This window comes from Delphinus delphis, chromosome 8 (assembly GCF_949987515.2).
Source record: "Delphinus delphis chromosome 8, mDelDel1.2, whole genome shotgun sequence".
In the NCBI taxonomy this organism is placed as follows: domain Eukaryota; kingdom Metazoa; phylum Chordata; class Mammalia; order Artiodactyla; family Delphinidae; genus Delphinus; species Delphinus delphis.
In genome coordinates, this window is record NC_082690.1 from 61,367,609 (window position 1) to 61,393,054 (window position 25,446).

Sequence of the window (25,446 nt, forward strand, 5' to 3'; positions counted from 1 at the left end):
GATACGATTTCAAGTTTCTTAAATTTACCGAGGCTTGATTTGTGACCCAAGATGTGATCTATCCTGGAGAATGTTCCGTGTGCACTTGAGAAGAAAGTGTAATCTGCTGTTTTTGGATGGAATGTCCTATAAATATCAATTAAATCTATCTGTTCTATTGTGTCATTTAGAGCTTGTGTTTCCTTTTTAATATTCTGTCTGGATGATGTGTCCATTGGTGTAAGTGAGGTGTTAAAGTCCCCACTATTATTGTGTTACTGTCGAATTCCTCTTTTTTTTTTTGCGGTATGCGGGCCTCTCACCATTGTGGCCTCTCCCATTGCAGAGCACAGGTTCCGGACGCGCAGGCTCAGCGGCCATGGCTCACGGGCCCAGCCGCTCCGCGACATGTGGAATCTTCCCAGACCGGGGCACAAACCCACGTCCCCTGCATTGGCAGGCAGACTCTCAGCCACTGCGCCACCAGGGAAGCCCTGAATTCCTCTTTTATAGCTGTTAGCAGTTGCCTTATGTATTGAGGTGCTCCTATGTTGGGTGCATATATATTTATAATTTTTATATCTTCTTCTTGGATTGATTCCTTCATCATTATGTAGTGTCCTTTGTCTTTTGTAATAGTCTTTATTTTAAAGTCTATTTTGTCTATTATGAAAATTGCTACTCTGGCTTTCTTTTTATTTACATTTGCATGGAATATCTTTTTCCATCCCCTCACTTTCAGTCTGTATGTGTCCCTAGGTCTGAAGTGGGTCTCTTGTAGACAGCATATATGTGAGTCTTGTTTTTGTATCCATTCAGGGAGCCTGTGTCTTTTGGTTGGAGCATTTAATCCATTCACGTTTAAGGTAATTATCGATATGTATGTTCCTGTTACCATTTTCTTAATTGTTATGGGTTTGTCTTTGTAGGTCCTTTTTTTCTCTTGTGTTTCCCACTTAGAGAAGTTCCTTTAGCATTTGTTATAGAGCTGGTTTGGTGGTGCTGAATTCTCTTAGCTTTTGCTTGTCTGTAAAGCTTTTGATGTCTCCATGAATCTGAATGAGATCCTTGCTGGGTTGGGTAATCTTGGTTGTAGTTTCATCACTTTCCCTTTCATCACTTTAAATATGTCATGCCACTCCCTTCTGGCTTGTAGAGTTTCTGCTGAGAGATCAGCTGTTAACCTTATGGGAGTTCCCTTGTATGTTATTTGTCATTTTTCCCTTGTTGCTTTCAATAATTTTTGTCTTTAATTTTTGTCAGTTTGATTACTATGTGTCTTGGTGTGTTTCTCCTTGTGTTTGTCCTGCCTGGAACTCTCTGCACTTCCTGGACTTGAGTGGCTATTTCCTTTCCCATATTAGGGAAGTTTTCTACTATAATCTCTTCAAATATTTTCTCGGGTCCTTTCTCTCTCTCTTCTCCTTCTGGGACTCCTATAATGCGAATGTTGTTGTGTTTAATGTTGTCCCAGAGGTCTCTTAGACGGTCTTCATTTCTTTTCATTCTTTTTTCTTTATTCTGTGCCACGGCAGTGAATTCCACCATTCTGTCTTCCAGGTCACTTATCCATTCTTCTGCTTCAGTTATTCTGTTATTGATTCCTTCTAGTGTATTTTTCATTTCAGTTATTGTATTGTTCCTCTCTGTTTGTTTGTTCTTTCATTCTTCTAGGTGTTTGTTCTTTAATTCTTCTAGGTCTTTGTTAAACATTTCTTGTGTCTTCTGGATCTTTGTCTCCGTTCTTTGTCTGAGGTCCTGGATCAACTAAACTATCATTATTATGAATTCTTTTTCTGGAAGGTTGTCTATCTCTATTTCCTTTAGTTGTTTTTCTAGGGTTTTATCTTGTTCCTTCATCTGGTACAAAGTCCTCTACCTTTTTATTTTGTCTGTCTTTCTGTGAAAGTGGTTTTCCTTCCACAGGCTGCAGGATTGTAGTTCTTCTTGCTTCTTCTGTCTGCCCTCTGGTGGATGAGGATATTTAAGAGGCTTGTGCAAGCCTCTGGTCATGGGTGGAGCTGTGTGTTGCTCTGGTGGGCAGAACTCAATAAAACTTTAATCCACTTGTCCGCTGATGGATGGGGCTGGGTTCCCTCCCTGTTGGTTGTTTGGCCTGAGGCAACCCAACACTGGAGGCTACCTGCCTCTTTGGTGAGGCTAATGGCAGACTCTGGGAGGGCTCATGCCAAGCAGTACTTCCCAGAACTTCTGCTGCCAGTGTCCTTGTCCCCATGGTGAGCCACAGCCACCCCCTACCTCTGCAGGAGACCCTCCAGTACTAGCAGGTAGGTGTGGTTCAGTCTCCTATGGGGTCACTGCTCTGTCCCCTGGGTCCCGATACGTACACTACTTTGTGTGTGCCCTCCAAGAGTGGAGTCTCTGTTTCCCCCTGTCCTGTTGAAGTACTGCAGTCAAGTCCTGCTAGCCTTCAAAGTCTGATTCTCAGGGAATTCCTCCTCTCATTGCCGGACCCCCAGATTGGGAAGCCTGACATGGAGCTCAGAACCTTCCCTCCAGTGGGTGGACTTCTGTGGTATAAATGTTCTCCAGTTTGTGAGTTACCCACCCAGAAGTTATGGGATTTGATTTTATTGTGATCGTGACCCTCCTACCGTCTCATTGCGGCTTCTCCTTTGTCTTTGGATGTGGGGTATCTTTTTTGGTGAGTTCCAGTGCCTTCCTGTCGATGATTGTTCAGCAGTTGGTTGTGATTCTGGTGCTCTCACAAGAGGGAGCGAGTGCATGTCCTTCTACTCCGCCATCTTGAACCAATCTCCCTACACAGAATGTTTAGACAAGAATTTTCTAAAGACTCAGACATGGCAATAGGACAGTAAATATAGTTATTGAAACTAGATAACCTGGCTTATAAAATGCTGTTTGATATCTGATGCTCTCAGAAGATAGGCAGTGCCATCACAGTTATCTGGTGATAAGCTGGAAGAAAGATGAGACATGAATGTGGGTCACGATGAGTTTCATCCGAAAGGCCCTTCTAGCTCTGAGAGTCTATGAGTCTTTTAGACCTTTCCATTCCTGAAAATTCTAGAACTGACTTTGTGCAGTGATTCCTGGAAATCTTACAGGCCCAACAAGGGGTCAGGAGAGTGGGTGACTGTGACGAAGTTGAGGTTACCGCTGATCTCATTTCTGCCCACCACTGCTCTGCCCTTAGGCCAGAGAAATACAGATATAAAATAGAGCCACTTATGTTGTGTGTGCTTTACCACAATTAAAGTAATCCCACAGGCTTATACTTTGTCCATGATGTTGATCTGTCCTTTTCTCATTTGACCCTCTCAACAGCTTGTGAAATGGGCAAGAAAGTGCTTATTAAGCTCTTTTTAGAGGTCCAGAAAAGTTAAGTAACTTGCTTGTCTGGATTACACACTAGATTGACCGGTATCCTCAGTACTTTCAATAAGTGTTGTTGAATAAATGAATGAACCAGAACTGGAGCCCACATTCTCTGCTTCCTTGGCCAGTAGTTTGCTATTATATTCTTCTGAGCCCTGTGGGGACCTTCTGTGAGCAACTTAAGGATTGGTTGGGTTTTGCTGGCCTTTCCTTTGGGATTCCCTCATTCCATAGCTGAAGCTGTGTGCACCCGTTAGAGAGCATCATCCCAATTGTGTTCCCTACAAAGTAGGAAGGGAAAAAACACTCCACCCACTGTAATTCTTTTTTTGCTACTTGTTTTCTGGTATCTTCATGTTATTGCTGACAGGAGTGACTCATAGACTTCACTATGTGATTTTCTTGGTTAAGAGAACTTTTTCCTTAGCTCTAGAAGAAATTAATTAATAGTTATGTGTGCTTAAGGCACAGGTGTTCAGCAGCTTTACCCAGAACACAAGAGTTCTCTCTTCTAGCTAAGGCCAGACATGTTGCTTTGGTTTGGTAAAATTCTGTAGCCATTGTGTGCTTAGCTATGTGTTAGGTGCAATAGGGGAAGTCCTTGGGCTGAGAGGCTCAGACTTCAGCTGGAGAGATAAGACACATATATAAATAGGAAAATAATATGAGACAGTTTTTAATAAAATACAAAATCAAATAGTATACCTGTAATTATTTAAACATGGGGAAAAAGTCATAAGGGACTTAGAAGGTATAGTGGAAAGAGTGTGTGCTTTAGTATCGTGGGCCATTGACAAGTTAACCTTCTGAACTACTTTTTTCTTTTCTGTGAAGCAGGCATAGTGATAGCAGCCTTACAGGGTTGTGAAGATCGAATGAGGGTAATGTGTCTAAGGCACCCGCATAGTGTCTGATGCATGGTGGGCATAAAACCAGTGGTAATTCCCTCCTCCCCTTTTCCAGGAGCCTTCCTAGAGGAGCTAAGCCTGAAAGGTTGATTAGGATTTGGGGGAAGGGAAGAGTGGAAGAAGGGTGATAGAAAGAGGGGGGATGGGAAGGTTCAGGTCCCATGAGTATGTCAGTCTGGTGGGAATGGAGGGCACATGGAAGAAGCAGTAAGAAGAAAAGCTAAAGAGACAGAAGTTTAGGCTTTATTTAAAAGAGAGGTTGGGGACTTCCCTGATGGTCCAGTGGGTAAGACTCCATGCTTCTAATTCAGGGGGCACGGGTTCTATCCCTGGTCGGGGAACTAGATCCCGTGTGCATGCCACAACTAAGAGTCCGCGTGCTGCAACTAAAAAGATCCACATGCCGCAACTAAGACCTGGTACAGGCAAAATAAATAAATAAATACTAAAAAAAAAAATAAAAGAGATGTTATCATGGGAAGGTGTTTTTTGAGCTCTCTATACTGGTGTATATATATGTATTTAAAAGCCCTTTTTTTTTTTTTTTTGCGGTACGTGGGCCTCTCACTGTTGTGGCCTCTCCCATTGCGGAGCACAGGCTCCGGACGCGCAGGCTCAGCGGCCATGGCTCACGGGCCCAGCCGCTCCGCGGCATGTGGGATCTTCCCGGACCAGGGCACGAACCCGTGTCCCCTGCATCGGCAGGCGGACTCTCAACCACTGCGCCACCAGGAAAGCCCTAAAAGCCCTTTTTATACTCTATTTTGTAGTATAGTAGCTAGAGGCTTGGACTCTGGAGCCAAACTACCTGTCTCTAAATGCCACCACTTAGTTTATTTCTCTGTGCCTTAGCTTCTTGATCTGAAAAATGGAGATGATAATAATGATACCTTGTAAGGCTGTTGTGAGGACGAATGAGATAACAAATAGAAAGTGCTTGAATAGTGCCTGACACATAGTACTACATAAATGTTAGCTGCTATAATTATTGTTGTTATTCTTTAAATGAAATAAAACTTCCATAAAACAGTGTGTGCCCTTACTGATGGACTCTGATAAATTAAAAAAATAATCTGATCTATTAACTCAGGGATTGTCATCTGTACTTTGAAGACCTCTGCTCTAGGTAGTGAAGAGTCATCACCGTGGTGAGCCTGCATAAAGTGGTGGTAAACAAGATCTGATCGGGAAGTGCAGGCTGAATTAGAGGGAGGAGAATTGGCACTGGGCTCTTGAGGTAGGTTGTGTCCACGTTAAATCATCTAGTATAATAGATTTGTTGCATGCAGAGGCAATTCTTGGTGGGGTTAGGCAGTAGATGTGTAGGACTTGGGCAGCCTTGTCAAAGAATTTGAGTTCCGGTGAGGGGAATGCAGCAGTACCACAGCAAAGAGTGCTGCCATAGAAAAAGCATTGCTACATATTTTCTGAGTGAATAAATGTTGTCTGAATGAAATAGGGTGATCATTGAGGACTGCAGGAGGCTGGAAGCTGTTCTCAGAGGAGGCAGTATGTGGATTGGGCTTGAAGGTATGGTAGGATTTGATATTGGGGACTGCATGGAGGTGAGAATGGGTGTAGAATATGATCAAGTTGGTCACCAAACTTCAACCCACTTTCTCTATTTCAGAGCAGCACTCCTTAAATAACCATTAGTATCTAGACTGCGTGTGGCAGTCCTGTCATGTGGGCTGCAAAAGTAGCCCGCATTTCCTGAGAAGTGTGGTCTGTGGTGCTTAGGTGGTACATTGCCAGCTTCTTTGCAGATTTTCAAGTCCCACAGGGGCCAGGCTGGGCTGGCATTCTGTGGGGTCGGGATGGGGCATGGGAAGGGTGCAGCTGCTCTCTTCCATTTGGATAGTGTTTCAGGTAAGCGTCTGAGCACCTGCTTCCCTACCCTTCTTTCCAGTGCTGCTTGTGCTGTGTGCCTAGGCTGGGCCTAGCTGGAACATGGGTTTGGTGACAGGTGGGTAGGGTGGCAGGGACTACCGAATTTGCAGCTTCCACTGAATGGACTGTAGTTTGATATGAGCTGTTTGCTTTGTTCTGTGTTTGTGCATTAAAAGGACTTTTGTCTTCATCTTTGGCTCGCTCAAGGTTAAAGCACTAATGGTTGCATTTGAACTGAACTGTTTCTCATTTTGTCTGGCTTTAAGTCTTAAGACAATTAATGGTGGTATCCACCAGCAGAGCTCTTTGGGAGATAAGGTGGCTCTGGTTGCTGTGGGAGGCTGTGTGCAAGACAGGAAGAAGTGTGTGAGGGCAAGATAGAGAAGTCTCTTGTAGAGTCTCAGAGCTTATGCTCAGAGCTTTGGGTCTGTTTGAGTGCAGGGTAGAGTTTGGTCCGTTACAGAGTCTGATGAACTTTACCTGGAGCAGATGCCCCAGAGGGGTAATATAATTTTTGAAACAACCAGGGCCATGACATATTTCTTTTATCCCAAGGCAACTCCTCTGCTAGGAACCTAGGACTACTCTTTTTTTTTTTTTTTTTTATGGCCACACCAAGGAGCTTGCGGGATCTTAGTTCCTAGACAGGGGATCGAACCCGGGCCCTCAGAAGTGGAAGCACAGAGTCCTAACCACTGCCAGGAAATTCCCAACCTAGGGCTGTTTAGTCTGCCCTTAGAGACCTCTCCTGCCCTGTCTGTGCAGGCTCAGCATTCTAGCATCTAGATGTTCCATATTCTCTGAGGCCAAGCCAATGGCCAAGCCAATCTTCTCTGGGAAGTCTTTCCCTGACCCTTAAAGGAGAATTAGTCATCTTACTTCCACAGAACGTGGTATATCCCTTGATTATACCTCTTTCCTTGTATCCTGGTTGCCTGCCTTCTCCACTAGAAGGTAAGGTTTTGTTTCTGTTTTTCTGGTAAAGCTATTGATTTTTTTTTTTTTTAATAAAAAGAGATTATTGGGACTTCCCTAGTGGCATAGTGGTTAAGAATCTGCCTGCCAATGCAGGGGACACGGGTTCGAGCTCTGGTCCGGGAAGATCCCACATGCCATGGAGCAACTAAGCCCGTGCGCCACAACTACTGAGCCTCTGCTCTAGATCCCACAAGCCACAACTACTGAGTCTGTGTGCCATAACTACTGAAGCCCGCATGCCTAGAGCCTGTGCTCTGCAACAAGAGAAGCCTCCTCAATGAGAAGCCTGCTCACTGCAACAAAGAGTAGCCCCCGCTTGCTGCAACTAGAGAAAGCCCGCGTGCAGCAACGAAGACCCAACACAGCCAATTAATTAATTAATTAAAGGAAAAATAAAAGATTATTTACTGCTGAACATAGCTCTTTCCAAAAGAGCCTCAGGCCAACTCAAGTTTCTAAAAAGAAAATCTTCCGGAATAGATGAAAAAATGTATCAAAGAACAAACACGCCTTTCCTTCATTCTTCCTCTCCGTGTAACTCCCATAGTCATATTACTAAGACTTGAAAAACACAAATTATCACTTATATACATAAAACTCACATAAATGATAGAAGCAAATGAATTAGTAAAAAATGGCTTCATCTACAACAATGGAGCATAAACTAAAAGTTAAGCTTTTTGAAGGCAGAGGTTGTGTGTGTGTGAGTGTGTGTGGCTCTAACACCTAAGTTGTATGCAAGGTAAACATCAATCATAAAGAAAGAAAGAATGAATGAATGATTTAATGATAGAGTTTTAGTACTTTTCCTTATTAAAAATTCAAGATCCCAACTGAGTTGATTTTGTGGGTGGACCTCAGGCTGGGGCTAAATATGATGTCTCTGTGCAGACCTAAGAATCATTTGAGATGTTCTCCCCTCATAGGGTGTTTCTCCCTGGCCTTTCCTTTTTCAGCATTCCTCTCTTTTCTTTAATTGCTATTTAAAGATCTGTATGCTGAGGAAGAGCTGGTGGAGGGGAATGTTTCCCCGAGGACATGGTGTCTAATAGCAGCCAAGGCTTTGTGGTTGATTAACTCACTGATTGAATCACTGACTTTCAGGCATCAAGGGAGGGAGCATGGGTATATGTAAGCAGAGTTTAAGAACTCTGTGTGCATGTATGGTGAGGGGTGGAGGCGGTGGAGTGGTGGGAGTGATGGTAAAATGAAAAGAGAATGGTCAGAGAAATCTAGAATTTTAAACTCTTCCTAAATACAATGTTTTGAATTTTCCTTTTTGTGATCTAGAGTCAGAGTAGGTTAGTAGAAAGAGCAGAAGTCAAGAGACTTGACTTTCTTCTGCCGCCACCTCATATCTAGGACAAATCACTGCTGCTCTATTGGTCTCATTTTTCTCATTTGTCAAGTGGGAATTGGGAGTCTCTGCCCTGCTTGATTCCCTTGACTGTAGTGAGGATTGGTGAGATGTTGGATGAGAAAGCTCTGCAGAACAGAGGTAATGGTGCCCTGATCAGAGCAGGAGAAAAGTAAAATGACTCTGGTCACCCTTTCATCCTTTCTCACCAGAGACTTCCTGTCTCTGGAGCAATCAACTATTGTAGCCCAGTCCTCGATGCTCAGGTTCCTCTGACCTTTCTGTGCTTTCTAGCCTCTAGATAGTCATTCTTCATTACAGTTGTCCCAGCATGGCCCTCCATTGCCTCCGGCCTCCCTCTATCAGAGCCCTCACCGGAGTGTCTTGCCATTGCCTGTTTGGAAGTGGCTATTAAGAGTATAGGCTCTGGGGCTTCACTGGTGGTCCAGTGGTAAAGAATCCGCCTTCCAATGCAGGGGACATGGGTTCGATCCCTGGTTGGGGAACTAAGATCCTATGTGCAGAGGGGCAACTAAGCCCGCGTGCCACAATTACTGAGCTTGCAGGTCTCAACTAGAGAGCCCGCGTGCTGCAAAACTATAGAGCCCACATGCCACAACTAAAGAGAAAACCTGCACGCCACAACTAGAAAACCTGCACGCCACAACCATAACGAAGAGCCCGCATGTCACAACGAAAGATCCCGCATGCCTCAACGAATATCCCGTGTGCTGCAACTAAGACCCAACACAGCCAAATAAATAAATAAATAGATAGATAAATAAATAAATAAAATAAATATTTTTTAAAAAAGAGTATAAGCTCTAAAGAGGGAACTCTCCTACACTGTTGGTGGAAATGTAAATTGGTGCAGCCACTATGAAAAACAGTATGGAGGTTTCTTAAAAAACTAAAAATAGAGTTGCTGTATGATCCAGCAATCTCACTCCTGGGAATATATCCAGATAAAACTATAATTCAAAAAATAATGCACCCCTATGATCATAGTAGCAGTATGGACAATAGCCAAGACATTGAAACAACCTAAATGTCCATCAAAAGATGAATGGATAAAGAAGATGTGGTACATATATACAATGGAATACTACTCAGCCATAAAAAAGAATGAAATAACGCCATTTACAACAACATGGATGGACCTAGAGATTATCATACTGAGGTAAGTCAAAAAGAGAAAGACAAATACCATATGATATCACTTATATGTGGAATCTAAAATATGACACAAGTGAACTTATATACAAAACAGACTCACAGACATAGAGAATAGACTTGTGGTTGCCAAGGAGTGGTGGGTGTGGGAGAGGGATGGCTTGGAAGTTTGGGATTAGCAGATGCAAACTATTATATGGATAAACGACAAGGTCCTACTGTATAGCCCAGGGAACTATATTCAATATCCTGTGATAAACCATAATTGAAAAGAATGTGAAAAAGAATGTATATATAACTGAATCAATTAGCTGTAAAGTAAAATTAATGCACCATTGTAAATAAACTATACCTGTGTAAATTAAAAAAAAAAAAAAGAAAAGATTATAGGCTCTAGAGTCAAGCTGCCTGGGTTTGAATCCTTACTTTTACAACTTACTGGCTGTGTGCTCTTGAGCAAGTTACTTAATCTCTCTGTGCCTTAGTTTCCTACCTGTACATGAGGAGAATAATAGTAACTACCTTGGGATTCCCTGGTGGTCCAGTGGTTAGGACTCAGCGCTTTCACTACTGTGGCCCGGGTGTAATCCCTGGTTGGGGAGCTAAAATCCTGCAAGCTGCATGGTGCAGCCAAAAAAAAAAAAGAAAAGTAACTACTTCACTAAATTACTGTGAGAATTAAATGCAGCAGTATATGTGGAGAGCTTAGAATAGCACCTGGCATATGGTAAGCATTCAAAAATGTTCTATATTGTTATAATAATTATTACTTAACTCTCTAATCCCTGATTGGAACTCCTGTAGGCTGGGCACTATATCTATTTCCTCACTGTATCCCTAGCCCTGTTCCACAGGATTGGAACAGCAGGCATTTGCTAAGAATTTCTGGAATGAGAGTTTATGTTTGAATACTGTATTTGCCATATACAATACTAACTTTATGATTGTGAACAAGAGACTTGTCTTCTCTAAACCCTAGTTTCCACATCTGTTAAATGACAATCATGGGACTTCCCTGGTGGCGCAGTGGTTAAGAATCCGCCTGCCAATGCAGGGGACACAGGTTCGATCCCTGGTCCGGGAAGATCCCACATGCTGCAGAGCAACTAAGCCTGTGCGCCACAACTACTGAGCCCGTGTGCCACAACTACTGAAGCCTGCGCACCACAACTACTGAAGCCTGAGTGCCTAGAGCCCATGCTCCGCAGCAAAAGAAGCCACTGCAATGAGAAGCCCACGTACCGCAATGAAGAGTAGCCCCCGCTCACCACAACTAGAGAAAGCCCATGGGCTGCAACGAAGACCCAACTCAGCCAATAAATAAATAAATTAATTAATTAAAAAAAATGGCAGTCATGATCCTTGTCATTCAGGGCTGATGTGAGGATTGAATATATATGAACTGCCAGGAGTTGTGTAAATGTAGTTCCCCACCACACCTGCCAGCTGTGTGGCATGTGGGGCCCGGGAATCTGCTGATTACTATAGTACCCCATAGTGGCCTGCTGAACCCAGGGTTGCTCCTGCGGTGATGTTTTCTGGATATTTTGGCCTAGGACGGAAGAAGGAAGCAGTACCTTGGGATTTCCCTTAGGGTTTCCGACCTTTTCTGTCTGCCTTCCCTACTTGTTCTTATTTGGATTTTAAGTTCCTAGAATAGCCAAAATATTTTTCTGCCTCTTAGTTTCCCAAAGTGTCTTAAGCAACCAGACCACTTTGGTTTTGGCTCCTTTAAGCTTGCTCTGTATGGTCCTTGTCATTCTTCATTAGCTGTTAGTATATTCTGCTTATTTTCAATTTCCTGACATGTATTTTTTCCGAGACCAAAACAGCACTCAGATCATCTGAGGCAAACCCCTTTATCTTATTCACTCTAACTAGTGGGACGCATACTGGCCTGTGAGGTAGAAGACCCGGGTTCCAGTGCTGCCTCTGACCCAGTCTAGCTGTGTGACATTGGGCAAGACTCTTTCCCTTTCTGGGTCTCAGACAGCTCATCATTAAAGTGAAAGATTTGAACCACGTAAGTGGTTTCTAAGGGTCCTTAAATTCTATGGTGTGAGTTTGGACACGTCATTTTTCTTTTTTGGGGGGTCTTAGCTTCTTCATCTGTAAAACTAAGTGGGTTGGCCTGAATAATTTATAGTCAATTCTAAGCCTCAGTCGTTTCCTTTTTCTCTGCCTTGTATTACTTTCTGGAGCGTTTCTGTGACAGTTAACAGCTGTGGACAGGAAACCCGTGAACACTTCTAACTTGGCAAAGGTTGCTACGCCCTCTGAACCTCACCCCAGCCCATTTCCTGTGTTTACAGTGTTTGGCTTTTTTGCTTAGTGACAGGCCTGACAGTTCATACTCCAGTTCTGTCTTCATGGCCTGGTGGTGCAGGGTAGACCAAAATGAGCGCTAATTTGGGAGCTGGGAGACAGGGTTTCAGTCTCCATTCAGCTGTGTGACCTTAGGCAAATAACCTTGCCTTTTAGGGTTCAACATCCTCATCTGTAAAACCAGAGAATTTAACTAGTGAGTCTTTCTGGCTCTGATATTATAGGATATGAATATTTGCCTCCCTTTTTATTACCCCTGAAGGGCCCTTGGTTTAGCCTGTTTCTTCCACATACTCCAACCTGGAAGGGACACAGGGGAGCTCCCTTCGCATTTCCTATGTGGGACAAAATAAGAGGAAGAAAGAAAGTCAAACAACTGTCTCGGGCCCAAATTGGCAGCAAAGAGGAGTTGAGATTGGGAGGCTGGTGTGACCGAATTGCCTAACAAATCAGCTATATGGTTGGTAACCAGGCAGATACCAATATGCACTTATTATTATGAAGACCCTGGAGATAGATAGTATCCCAGTTCCAGCCCTACTTTCACCATTTATGTGACTTGAGTAAGTCATGTAGTATATCTGGGCCTCAGTTTCCTCATCTTATATTGGGGATAATAAAGGTACCACCTTCACAGAGTTGTAAAGAGACACCATATGTAGAAGTTGCTGCATAGTTCTTGTCATGTTCATCCTCCCTTTCTCCCTTAGGCAGTTTGAATGTCCTTAATTCTGTTCTTGTGGAGATAGCAGCAAGACAGTCAAGTCCCACTCCAGAGGAGCTAACAGGCCACGTGGGGGACATAATTCAATTATGATTAGAAGAAACCTTATGAGGTGGTGCCTGGACCAGACTGGGTTCAGTGCTCTGACCTCAGAAGGGGAGACTCATAGGGGCTGGAGTGGTTCAAGAAGGTTTCCCGGTGGAGATGGACTTTCCCTGGGCCTTGAAGGGCCAGCAAGTCTCCATTAAACATGAGGAGCTGAGGGGAGAGTAATTCTAGGTACCCGTCTACACCCTTTGTCAAGCTGGTACTTTGTGTAGGTCGGTTTCACATACATCTCATTCTCCCATCAGCTAGGTAGTTATTATTCAAGGGATATATTTTCAAAATTTTAAGAGAAAAAAAATTTTTTTGAGTCAAGGGGAAGACATAACATTTATCCAGACCAAAGTAGTTTTACTTCAATCAATGGGCTAGGTAGTTTTCTTGCATAATCTTAAATACTTAGTAAATTGTGTTATTATGCCACATTTTACAGAGGAGGAAACAGTGCCTCCAAAAGGTTAAGCAACTTTTTCAGCTCAATGTTAACAAGTTACAATGACAAATCAAAGGGAGTTCTTCATAATAATTGAGTACAGCCAAAGCCAGGTTAGGAGATATGTATAATTTAGCAGTTCTCAGTTGTGTTTATTCACCCAAGTTCTCAGTAACGTGTAATAGTGCTTACCTTTCTGAGATGGCTATCTTATTCCTTGCTTGCACCCTATACTTACCTCTTGCTCTTAGTAGTAATTCCCAATTTTCTAGATCCCCCGTGCTACCATTGACTTAAATTCTACCTCCTTACCTCAAACTTAGATCCCTTAATTCTTTTCCCAAATATTGATCAGGCACCTACCATAGACCTAGAGATGGATGCAAATACTGATTCCTGCTTGTATCTTTTACTGTAGTGGTTAGACAGACAATTAGAACAAAAACAACTTGGTAGTAATCGAACGCTTACTGTGTGCCATGCTCTATTTGAAGTACTTTAGATGTATTAACTCATTTAATTTGCACAACTTTATGAGATAGGTACATATTATTTTCTATTTATTTTAAGATAACGAAATGAGGGGACTTCACTGGCAGTCCAGTGGTTAGGACTCTGCACTTCCGGGCGTCCGGGTTTGATCCCTGATTGGGGAACTAGGATCCCAGAAGCTGTGAGGCGTGGCCAAAAATAAATAAATAAATAAAATGAGATGGGGCATCAAGAAGTTGAGTAATTGGTCTAAGTGTGATAGAGGGAAGCACAGGGAATATGAGAGCACAGAAGAGGGGCTCCCAATCTAACCCTAGGAGTTTCGGTGCAGAGAAGACTTCTTGGAGGAATTAGAAAAAGCCTGAGTAGAATCTTGAAACTTGAGTAGGAGTTAGTCAGGCATAGAATGGGGCAAGGATATTGCAGGCAGAGGGTACATCATGTACAAAGCCGCAAAGTGAATCTTGTGTATTTATGGAATTGCATGTGGTTTAGTGCGGTGAGAACGTGGGGTATGTGTGAGTGAGCAGCATGGGGTAAGGCTAGAGAACTCGGAAGGGACCACCTCTTGAAAAACCTTGTATGCTTTGTTCATTTATATTCATTATATGGGCCAGGGGTTTCCAGTCTTGGGGATCTGAAGCCCTGAAAAGGGTCCTTGAGGGGTGTCTCTTGAATCCATATTATTTCCACTATCATTTTTCAGTTGGTGGATACTAAAAGAGCAACCATTATTATATGGAGCTTTTTTGAATTACTCATTGAAAAAAAGTTAGGAATCACTGTTGTAGGAATTTGGGAGCCCTGCAAAGGATTTTGTTTTTAAATTAGAATTTTTATTGAGATAATTATAGCTTTATCTGCAGTTTTAAGAAATAATATAAGTGCTTTCCTGGTGGTGCAGTGGTTGAGAGTCCGCCTGCCGATGCAGGGGACACGGGTTCGTGCCCCGGTCCGGGAAGATCCCACATGCCGTGGAGCGGCTGGACCCGTGAGCCATGGCCGCTGAGCCTGCGCGTCCGGAGCCTGTGCTCCGCAACGGGAGAGGCCACAACAGTGAGAGGCCCGCTTACCGCAAAAAAAAAAAAAAAAAAAAAAAAAAAAAGAAATAATATAGAGATCACTGGGAAACTTTGTGTAGTTTCCCCCACAGTAACATTTTGAAAAACTGTAGTATAATATCACAATCAGAATATTGACATTAACACAATCCACTGATCTTGTTCAGATTTCCTCACTTTTACATGTATTTGTGTGTGTGTGTGTGTGTGTGTGTGTGTGTGTGTGTGTGTACCAAGTTCTGTTCCAACACCGTAAGGATCATTCATGTTATCATTCTATTTTATTTTTTCTTTTTCAGCCGGCCGAGTGGCTTGTGGGGTTCTTAGTTCCCCGACCAGGGATCGACCCGGGCCCTTGGCAGTGAAAGCGCCAAGTCCTAACCACTGGACTGCCAGGGAATTCCCTCATGTTGTCCTGTAATCACACCCTTCCCTCCCATGCCCTTCTGTGTCCCTAACCCCTCTATCCTCCATTTCTAAAATTCTGCCCTTTAAAAAATGTTATATAGGGCTTCCCTGGTGACGCAGTGATTGAGAGTCCGCCTGCCAATGCAGGGGACGTGGGTTCGTGCCCCGGTCCGGGAGGATCCCCCATGCCGCGGAGCGGCTGGGCCCGTGAGCCATGGCCACTGAGCCTGCGCGTCCGGAGCCCGTGCTCCGCAGCGGGAGAGGCCACAGCAGTGAGAGGCCCGCGTACCGCAAAAAAAAAAAAAAAAAAAAAATGTTATATAAATAGAATTGTGGAGTTTGTAACCTTTTTGAATTGGCTTTTTTTGCACAGCATAATTCCCTGGGACTTCGCCCAGGGAAGGTATGTGAATCATTACTTCATTCCTGTTTATTGCTGAGTAATATGTAAGTACTAGAGTGTAACCATTCACCTCTTGAAGGACATATAGCCTGCTTCCATTTTTTGGCCATTACACATAAAACTTCTATGAACATTTGTGTACAGGTTTTTATGGGAACCTGAAAAGGATTTTATTCAGGACCGTGGTCTAGTCAGATTTGAATTTTAGAAAAATTATACTGACTGCTTTGGTAGAGGATGAGTTTAAGAGAGACTAGAGCAGAGGCAGGGAGATCAGCGAGGAAGCTATTGTAGTAACCCAGGCAAGAGACTTTGAGACCTGAACTCCGTTCTCTGTGAGCTGGAATGTGCTTTGCCAGAGAGACCTTTCCTCAGAAATAGCATCAGTCTTGTGCAGATGAGGGAGCAGGGTCAGGGAGCCTGGGCTGTAAGGAGGCTCAGGCATACTTCATTCCTAATAGTCCCTCTTCAGGGGAATTGCTCTGCCACCATAGCTGAGAGCTGCATCAGGTAAGGAAGGGCTGCGAACCTAGTTCTTAAAACGATCATCCTGACTGCCAGGTTTTTCAGTAGGTGTTCTTGGTTATCTTCTCTCAGGAAAATAGAAGGGGGCCCAGTTAGCTTCCTTGTATTGTTTGAGTGGAGGCTTATATGGGGCAGAAAGATGGTGAGAAGTTCTCTCCTAGTCTTGGTCTCTTTTGGAGCCTAGGAATGTGTTCTCTGGTAAGCCAGCCAGCAGTAGGCCTGGGAGGCTTGAGGAAGAACCTCTTGTTGCTATGGAAACTGTAATCCACATTGTTTTTACCCCATGCACTGGTGTGCCTGGCTCCTCAGTGTTTATATCTTAAAGGCCTTTATCACTGTGCTCTTGGGGCTGCTGTGATAAGCACTGATTATTGGGAGCCAGCCCCACTTCTGAACCCAGAGGGTATAATCCTAGAGGGTCCACTAATAGGTTGGACATCTCCCCAGGGCACTGCGCCAAGTCCCTATCTGGGCTGGTCCTTGGATGGCCACCCCAGCACTGTTAGAAAACTCTTCCTAGCAGAAAGCTGTTTTGAGTTGTTTGTCATTATTTTTTTGGCCATCGCAGACCCTGACAAGTACTGGCCAGGACACAGGAATGTTTGGGTCAGGCGCCAGATCAGAGAATTTGGGGTGGCTTTTGAACGAGAGTGTGTTGAATTTCTCTGGGACAGTCACACTTCTTGGCACAGACGCCTTCAGAATGTAAAGAATGTAAAGACCTGTGGTGTGTGGGACCCCAGAGCCGAGGAAGTGAATCTTCCAAACCTGTACGCACCTTTCAGTTGTCACTAGAGCCGGGTACTGTGCTGCCCAGCCCAGGGCCAGACACAAGGGATACTGGAAAAATCAGACTCCTCCTGCTGTAGTTGGGAACATCAGACTCACAGGTAAAGCAAAGAATAGAGAACTGACAAATGAATGACTGACATTTTTATAGGGGTTTACCGATTTTAAAGGACTTTACTGATTTTTCAGATAAGAAAATTAATCCTTAGGAGTAGTCAGGGTATAAGAAAGTCAGATTCAAAGACCTACATCTACCACTTATGTAATTCAGTATATATTTTAATAATTGGGGGGTAGGAATGGAGGGGACCCTGGAGGCCAGAAAAGTGTGTCTTTCTTCTCTTTGTACTGCCACTGCCTTTAGCTAGCTATTTCATCAAATAGCTGTTTGAAAGTCATAAATGAGTGTTAAAATGCCAGCATGTGAGCACTGAATTTGGGGTCAGACACTTCTAATTCAGTCAGAAAGGTTATAGGTTTAAAAGTGCAGGCAAATAGGCTGTTAAGCAGATGGGCAAGAGTCCAAAGCCCTGCAGGAGACCCAGGAGTAGGCACCAGGAGTCAGAACAGCCAGAAGGACCAGAAGCCCAAGTTATTGAGGGCATGGCCTGCTTGGTGGGGACTAACTTTAAGGGTTAGCCATCTTCTTCTGGAAGGAGGCTTCTTGTGAGATCAAAATTTGAAGAAAAGAATACTGAGAGGAGGAAGATGGTAGAAATGGGACACAAAGTGGTGACTGAGTGCCCCTCTAGTGTCTTTTTAACTTTGTTTCTAAGTCCTAGTGAAGAAGGGGCCTTTGGCTAGTGCTAGACACTGAAGAAGTTAAGGCAAAACCGGGAAGTTCTGTTTTACCCTGCTTGGGGAATGGCACAAGCTCAGTTAGGGCTTCTGTGTTTGCCCTTAATAGACAAATAGAACCTAATGGAACCCATTCCCCGCTACCCCTGTTTGTTGGCCTTGGAGAGTAAGAATTAGTCGTTCTAAGAAGCCCTGTTGCACAGGCTCATCAGGATCTCCCAACCATAGTCTTGCCACAAGACATGGTATAAGAAGATGGTGAGGCTTCTCACCAGTCAGAATGGCCATCATTAAAAAGACTACAAATAACAAATGCTGAAGAGGCTGTGGAGAAAAGGGAACCCTCCTGCACTGTTGTTGGGAATGTAAGTTGGTGCAGCCACTATGGAGAACAGTTTGGAGGGTCCTCAAAAAACGAAAAATAGAGCTACCATGTGATCCAGCAATCACACTCCTGGGCATATATCTAGAAAAAAACCTATAATTCGAAAAGATACATGCACCCCTATGTTCATAGCAGCACTATTCACAATAGCCAAGACATGGAAATAACCTATATGTCCATTGACAGAGGAAAGGATAAAGAAGATGTGGTGTACATGTACTATGGAATACTACTCAGCCATAAAAAAATGAAATAATGCCATTTGCAGCAACATGGGTGGACCTAGAGGTTATCATACTAAGTGAAGTAAGTCAGAAAGAGAAAGACACATACCATATGATACCACTTATATGTGGAGTCTAAAATATGACACAAATGAACTTATCTATAAAACAGAAACAGACTCACAGATATAGAGAACAGACTTGTATGTGCCAAGCGGGAGGGGGGTGGGGGATGGATGGATTGGGAGTGTGGGGTTGGCAGATACAAACTATTATATCTAGAATGGATAAACAACAAGGTCCTACAGTAGAACACAGGGAACTATATTCAATATCCTATGATAAACTGTAATGGAAAAGAATATTTAAAAATATTACATATATGTAAAACTGAATTACTTTGCTGCACAGTAGAAATCAACACAACATTGTAAATCAACCATACTTCAATAAAATAAATTAAAAAAAAGTTAGTGAGGCTTCTAATCTGGTTCTAACAGTATTTTGCCAGCCCACCTACGGCAAAACAACCCCATTTCATGGCCTCAGTTTCCTTCTCTACTTGTAAAGTGAGCAGTGGCCCTTAATGTCCTCCAGAGCTCCTCCAACTCTGCCATTTAGAGTTTGAGTATGATGAGAGATCCCACTATCCGTTACTCCCATTCTATGCCAGGAGCTTTTGAAAGATTGGCAAAAAGAACCCTTTGACTTTGGCCTATTTGTTTATTTATTTATTTATTTAGGCTGCACCAGATCTTAGTTGCAGCATGCGGGATCTTTAGTTGTGGCCTGCAGACTTCTTAGTTACAGCATACGAACTCTTAGTTGTGGCATGCACGCGGGATCTAGTTCCCTGACCAGGGATCGAACCCGGGCCCCCTGCATTGGGAGCATGGAGTCTTACCACTGGACCACCAGGGAAGTTCTGACTTTGGCTCTTTTAATAAATCAAACCATGTGAGGTGCTGTGCTCCTTGCTTTTGGGTTGCTGTGCTTAGGTAGCCTTCCCTTCTGCCCCCACTGCCTTCTACCTGTTGTTCAGACTGTGCTGTCTCCTGTTGCTCTGGTCTCTTGACCCTTTACCATATTCTACTTTGTGTCTTTGTAACTCATGTACTATGCTCATTCTAGTACTTTCTGTGAGCAAGGACTGTATTTGTTCATCTCTGAATTTGCTCCTTCATGCAACAGGTTCTTTTGGGCATTCATTTGTTTATACAACAAATGTTTATTGAAGCCCAACTGTTGTGCTAGGGACTTTGCTAGGTGCTAGAGTTTGGCTAGAAGCTAGGATTCAGCCACGAAGAAGATAGCCATGATTCCTGCTGCTATGGAGCTTACAGTTTAGTGGAGAAGAGAGATATTAAGCAAAGTATCACACAGATAATTACAATTGTGAAAAGTGTTATAAATGAAAAATATAGGGTACTTTGGAGAAAATATAATTTGGGCCTAAACTAGTTTGGGAAAGAAGGTGAATCAAAGAAGATTCTTTGGAGAAAAAGTATTTAAGCTGAGACTAGCAGTATGAGTCAGAGTTTGCAGGTTAAGAAAGAGAAGAGCCTTTCATATAAAAGGAATTCTAGGTGGTTCTCAACCTGGGCTTCACATTAGCATTATCACCAGGTATAAGAGAGTATATGAAGCAACAGGACTGGTGCTTCGTACTGGTGCTTACTGGTGGCAGTATAAAGTGATACAACTGCTTTGGAAAACAGTTTGGCAGTTACTTAAAAAGTTGAGCATACCCCTGTCATCTAACCCAGCAGTTCCACCCCTAGTGGAACTCAAGGAATAAAACACTCATTTTCACTCAAGAAAAATGAAAACGTGTACACACATAGACTTATACACTTAACGTTCATAACCTTTATTTGTAACAGCTAGAAATTGGTTAATGGATAAACAAATTGTATATCCATTCAATGGAATACTACTCAGCAATAAATTGGAGCAAACTACTGATTCACGTGACAGCATGGTTGAATCTCAAATCATGCTGAACAAAAGCAGCCAGACACAAAAGAGTACAGAGCTGTGATTATATTTATTTGAAGTTCTAGAAGAGGCAAAACTAATTTCTAATGATAGAAATCAGATCAGTGGTTGTGTGGGGACGGGGATGAAGGTTGGCACTGAAGAGCCAAGTGGGAGCATTTTGAGACCATGGAGGTGTTCTAGATCTTAATCAGGGTGGTGGTCATATGAATGCATATGTTTGTCAAACACATAGAACTGTATACTTAGAATGGGGGCATTTTATTGTGTACAACTGTACCCTAAAAATATCCATGCTCCATTTTTTTTTTTTTTTTGCGGTACGCGGGCCTCTCACTGTCGTGGCCTCTCCCGTTGTGGAGCACAGGCTCCGGATGCGCAGGCTCAGCGGCGATGGCTCACGGGCCCAGCCGCTCCGCGGCATGTGGGATCCTCCCGGACCGGGGCACAAAACCGTGTCCCCTGCATCGGCAGGCAGACTCTCAACCACTGTGCCACCAGGGAAGCCCCATGCTCCATTTTAATAAATGTCGGAAAAAAAGGCAAAACTTATCTATGGTGATGAAAGTCAGAATAGTGATTACCGCTGTGGGGTCGTGGTAGTAGTGATTGGAGAGGGACAAGGGGAGGGAGTCTTCCTGGAGTGTTAGGAATGTTCTGTATCTGGATTTTGGTGAAAGTTACATGGATATATATATATATATATATATATATATATATACACACATATATATATTTAAATTGATCCTTATGTTTATTTATGTACTTTACTATATGTGTGTTATTTCTCAATTAAAGAAAAAACAAAAAAAAACAACCCCCAAACCCAAACCCATACCTAGGTCTCACCCACAGAGATACTGGGGGCTGCGTGTCAGCAGTTTAAGAGCTCCTTAGGTGATTCTAATATGCTGCCAGAGCTGAGAACCACTGTGCTGTGTGGAAAGGAGGGAGAAACTTGGCACATCAAAGAAGGGTCACACGAAGCAGGAGGAATTGCTGGACATGAGACCAGAAAGATGGCAGGTGGCAGATCGTTCTGGCCCTGGCAGGCCACAGTAGGGACTTTGAACTTTTTTTTTTAAAATAAATTTATTTATTGTATTTATTTATTTTTGGCTGCGTTGGGTCTTCGTTGCTGCACGCAGACTTTCTCTAATTGCGGCGAGCGGGGGCTACTCTTCGTTGTGGTGTACGGGCTTCTTATTGCGGTGGCTTCTCTTGCTGTGGAGCACAGGCTCTAGGCGCACAGGCTTCAGTAGTTGTGGCTCGCGGGCTCTAGAGCTCAGGCTCGGTAGTTGTGGCACATGGGCTTTGTTGCTCCGCGGCATGTGGGATCTTCTCGGACCAGGGCTCAAACCCGTGTCCCCTGCGTTGGCAGGCAGATTCTTAACCACTGCGCCACCAGGGAAGTCCTGAACTTTATCTTGAGAATAATGAGAAACTTTTGAAGGGTTTTAGGAAGGGAGAGGCCTTGGACAGATATGCAGGTGGTACGCACCAGCACTGCCTATAGCCAGCACTCCTGCTGATTGCTCATTAAGTATTTAGAATCTCTCTGCTGAGAGTGACATGCTGTGTGGAGAATGAGATCTGGAATAGTTAAGAGTCTTGAACTAGGATTGGTGATTGATTAAATGTGGGGAGTGAGGGAGAGTGAGATGTCAAGGTTTCTGACACAAACAACTGGTGAAGTAGGAAGTTTGGGGGAAAGGTAATGAGTTTAGACTTAGACGTTATGAGTTGAGGTGCCTGTTACACATCCACATGGAGATGTTTAGTAGGTAGTTGGAGTCTGTGGGTTTCTGTAGGCCAAAAGTGAAACTTGAACCAGAAACAACATTTTGTTTTTTGGGAGTTGGTAATGGCTAGTAATTTCTTTAAAGGGTAGTTGAAGCTATGAGGAGAGGTAAGATTACTTAGGAGAGAGTGTAGTATGAGAACAGAGCCTAGGACCGAGCCCGCATTCTTTGAAAGCCCAACATTTAAAAGTCAGGTAGAGGGGCTTCCCTAGTGGCGCAGTGGTTAAGAATCCACCTGCCAATGCAGGGGACACGGGTTCGAGCTCTGGTCCTGGAAGATCCCACGTGCCATGGAGCAACTAAGCCCGTGCACCACAACTACTGATCCTGTGCTCTAGAGCCTGTGAGCCACAACTACTGAGCCTTCGAGCCACAACTATGGAAGCCCGCATGCCTAGAGCCCGTGTTCTGCAACGAAAGAAGCCACCGCAATGAGAAGCCCATGCACTGCAATGAAGAGTAGCCCCCACTCAATGCAACTAGAGAAAGCCTGCGCACAGCAACGAAGACCCAACACAGCCAAAAATAAATAAATTTATTAAAAAAAAAAGTCAGGTAGAGAGGAGAAGTCTGCTCTGCACATTAGGGAAGACAAAGATTTATTTATTCATTCAACAAATCTATACTGAATACCTACTATGTGCCAGGCACTATATGAGTCCCTGGAGCTACTGCAGTAAACAAAAAAAGTCCCTGCTTATGAACCTTACATCTATTGGAGGGAGACAGACAATAAACAAATAAATGAACAAGTATATCATGTGTGAGGTGGTAGTAGGTGCTATGAAAAAATGAAAAAGACATAGCTCTGCCCTCAGATACCCTCAGATAACTGCAGCTGTAAGCTGACCGTGGTAAGCCTGCATGAGGTACAAAGTCAGAAATGCTGAAACTCAGAGGTATATCTCATTGTGTTGCTCATTGGAGCTTTATATATAGTTGATGTTATGGATTATCATTTTTCCACTGATGACTTTCTTTAATTATGTTTAATATAAATTAAACAACTGTTAAAGAAGATGTGGTACATATATACAATGGAATATTACTCAGCCGTAACAAGGGACGAAATTGGGTCATTTGTAGAGACGTGGATGGACCTAGAGACTGTCATACAGAGTGAAGTAAGTCAGAAAGAGAAAAACCAATATCGTATATTAATGCATATATGTGGAATCTAGAAAAATGGTACAGATGATCTTATTTGCAAAATAGAAATAGAGACACATGTAGAGAACAAACATATGTAAACCAAGGGGGGAAAGGAGCGGGGCAGGGGGTGAGATGAATTGGGAGATTGGGATTGACACATATACACTATTGATACTATGTATAAAATAGGTAACTAATGAGAACCTACTGCATAGCTCAGGGAACTCTACTCAGTGCTCTGTGGTGACCTAAATGGGAAGGAAATCCAAAAAAGAGGGGCTATATGTATACGTATAGCTGATTCACTTTGCTGTACAGTGGAAACTAACACAGCATTGTAAAGCAACTATATTTCAATAAAAATTAATTTAAAAAAAGAGAAAATGAAAAAAATAAACAACTGTTACTGGAGTATTCAAATCTCAGGTTAGAGTGAGAATATAATTATCTCACATTATAATCAACATATGTAATATTTTTAAAAGCAGGCTAATAAGAATTGAACAAAATCTCTACCAATCACACACATATTACAGGCTATGTTTTTTTTAAGACTTTATTTTTTAGAGCAGTTTTATGATTACAGCAGAATTGAGAGGCAGGTACAGAGATTTCCCATATAGCTCCTGCCTCCACACGTGCATAGCCAGCCCCGTTATCAACATTTCTCACCAGAATGGTGCTTCTTTTTTTTAACCAAGGATGAACTTACATCAACATGTCGTAATCACCCAAAGCCCGTGGTTTACGTTAGGGTTCACTCTTGGTGCTGTATGGGTTATTTTTTATGTATTCTCCCTCTGAGGAGAAGTGAGCATGGTCAGAAGTCTTTTGGGTCAGTGCTGCTTGGGTAGCTGAAACCAGTGCCAGCTTTGTCTAGAAGGGAAGCGCTTCTCAGTTCCTGCCCCCTGCTGAGAAGAGCTGGGCCTCTTCTTGGATATGAGGACGTGATGTTCTAACAAGGGAAGGAACATCCCTCAGGTAGGCTGGATTTTACACAGCCCAGGAATCCTCTTTCCTCAAAGAGGACTCCTCTTTCCTCTGTGGCTAGGCCTGCTACATGCTGTATTCCAGGGGGGACCTTTTCTTGCCAGTTCCATGTCCCAAGCCAGTTCCCCTTCTCAGCCTTCACATTTTTGTCTAGAGGGTCCCCTGCCCTCCTCCCCAGCCCCATCCTCATTCTAGGTTCCAGGCTGTTTTATCTCTGGAACCTCATGGTCCTTGGTCAAATCTGAAAGTCTTCCTAGGGCTCATGCTCTCAGTCTTACAGTCTTTTGAGCCCTTTCTAAGGGTAAGGGTGGATTCTGATCCCATCAGAGTCACTGCAAAGCCTGCCAGTCCTGGCTGGGGGGTGGAGGCTGAAGGGGGAGAAATTATTTTCAGAGATGAGGCCCCTGTTGGTAAACTTTAGCCATTTCCATCCAGATTCCCCTCAGGTTCCAGCCAAGCGCTGAGGACCAGTCTGACCAGTGCCCTTCTCTCCTCCTTCTCTCTGCCTTCTTCCTTGACTGCTGTTCCTCTCATTTCTTTCCCTCTAGGCTTGTGTCTCACATCAGATAATCCATTGCCCAGCTCAACTGTAGTGGCTCTGCACGGTAGTGCTGGGCGAGGAGAGGCATTAGGTGCATGGTGGATATTGCTGGTGGGAACTGGTGGGTTGCCCTCAAGAATTCTGTTGCCTTTTGGGGAGGTGGTTTGTTATGAATCCATTCATTCATGCATTCATTCGTTCAGCCAGCACTTACTGATTTCATACTTGACAAGGTGGATATTAGTGATGGTGCCATACTGGGCCCTGGGGGATAGAGTGAGTCAAATTTAGCCCTTGCCCTTTTCTGGACGTGGCATGCAAACAACTCAGAGCATGAGAATTAATATAACAGAGTTATGTACAGAGTGCTTTGGAGCATAAAACAGTAAATGATTAGCTCTGCCTTGAGAAAGGAGAGGAGATTTGGACATGAGGGAAAAGCCTTTGTGGTTTTGTCCGCCAGTGGTTAACAAAGTGTGGTCTGCAGACCACTGGAGGTCACCAAGATCTTTGTGGGGATCCAGAAGGTCAAAGCCATTTAATAATAATACTAAGATGCTATTTGCTTTTTCCATCGTGTGTACTTTTGCACTGTTGGTGCAGAAGAAATTAGTAGGTAAAACTGCTGGCACCTTAACAGGAGTCA

The 25,446-nt window shown here is 43.5% G+C and overlaps 1 protein-coding gene and 1 non-coding gene across 6 annotated transcripts in view; one reads left to right on the forward strand and one right to left on the reverse strand.

Moving 5' to 3' along the window:
* The window catches only part of STIM1 (stromal interaction molecule 1), a 192,530-nt gene that overhangs the window by 75,107 nt on the left and 91,977 nt on the right, over window positions 1-25,446 (forward strand). The gene's annotated exons all lie outside the window — the stretch shown is intronic.
* TRNAW-CCA (transfer RNA tryptophan (anticodon CCA)) lies at window positions 19,167-19,238 on the reverse strand. Its single transcript has one exon. It is a non-coding gene; the product is annotated as a tRNA-Trp (tRNA).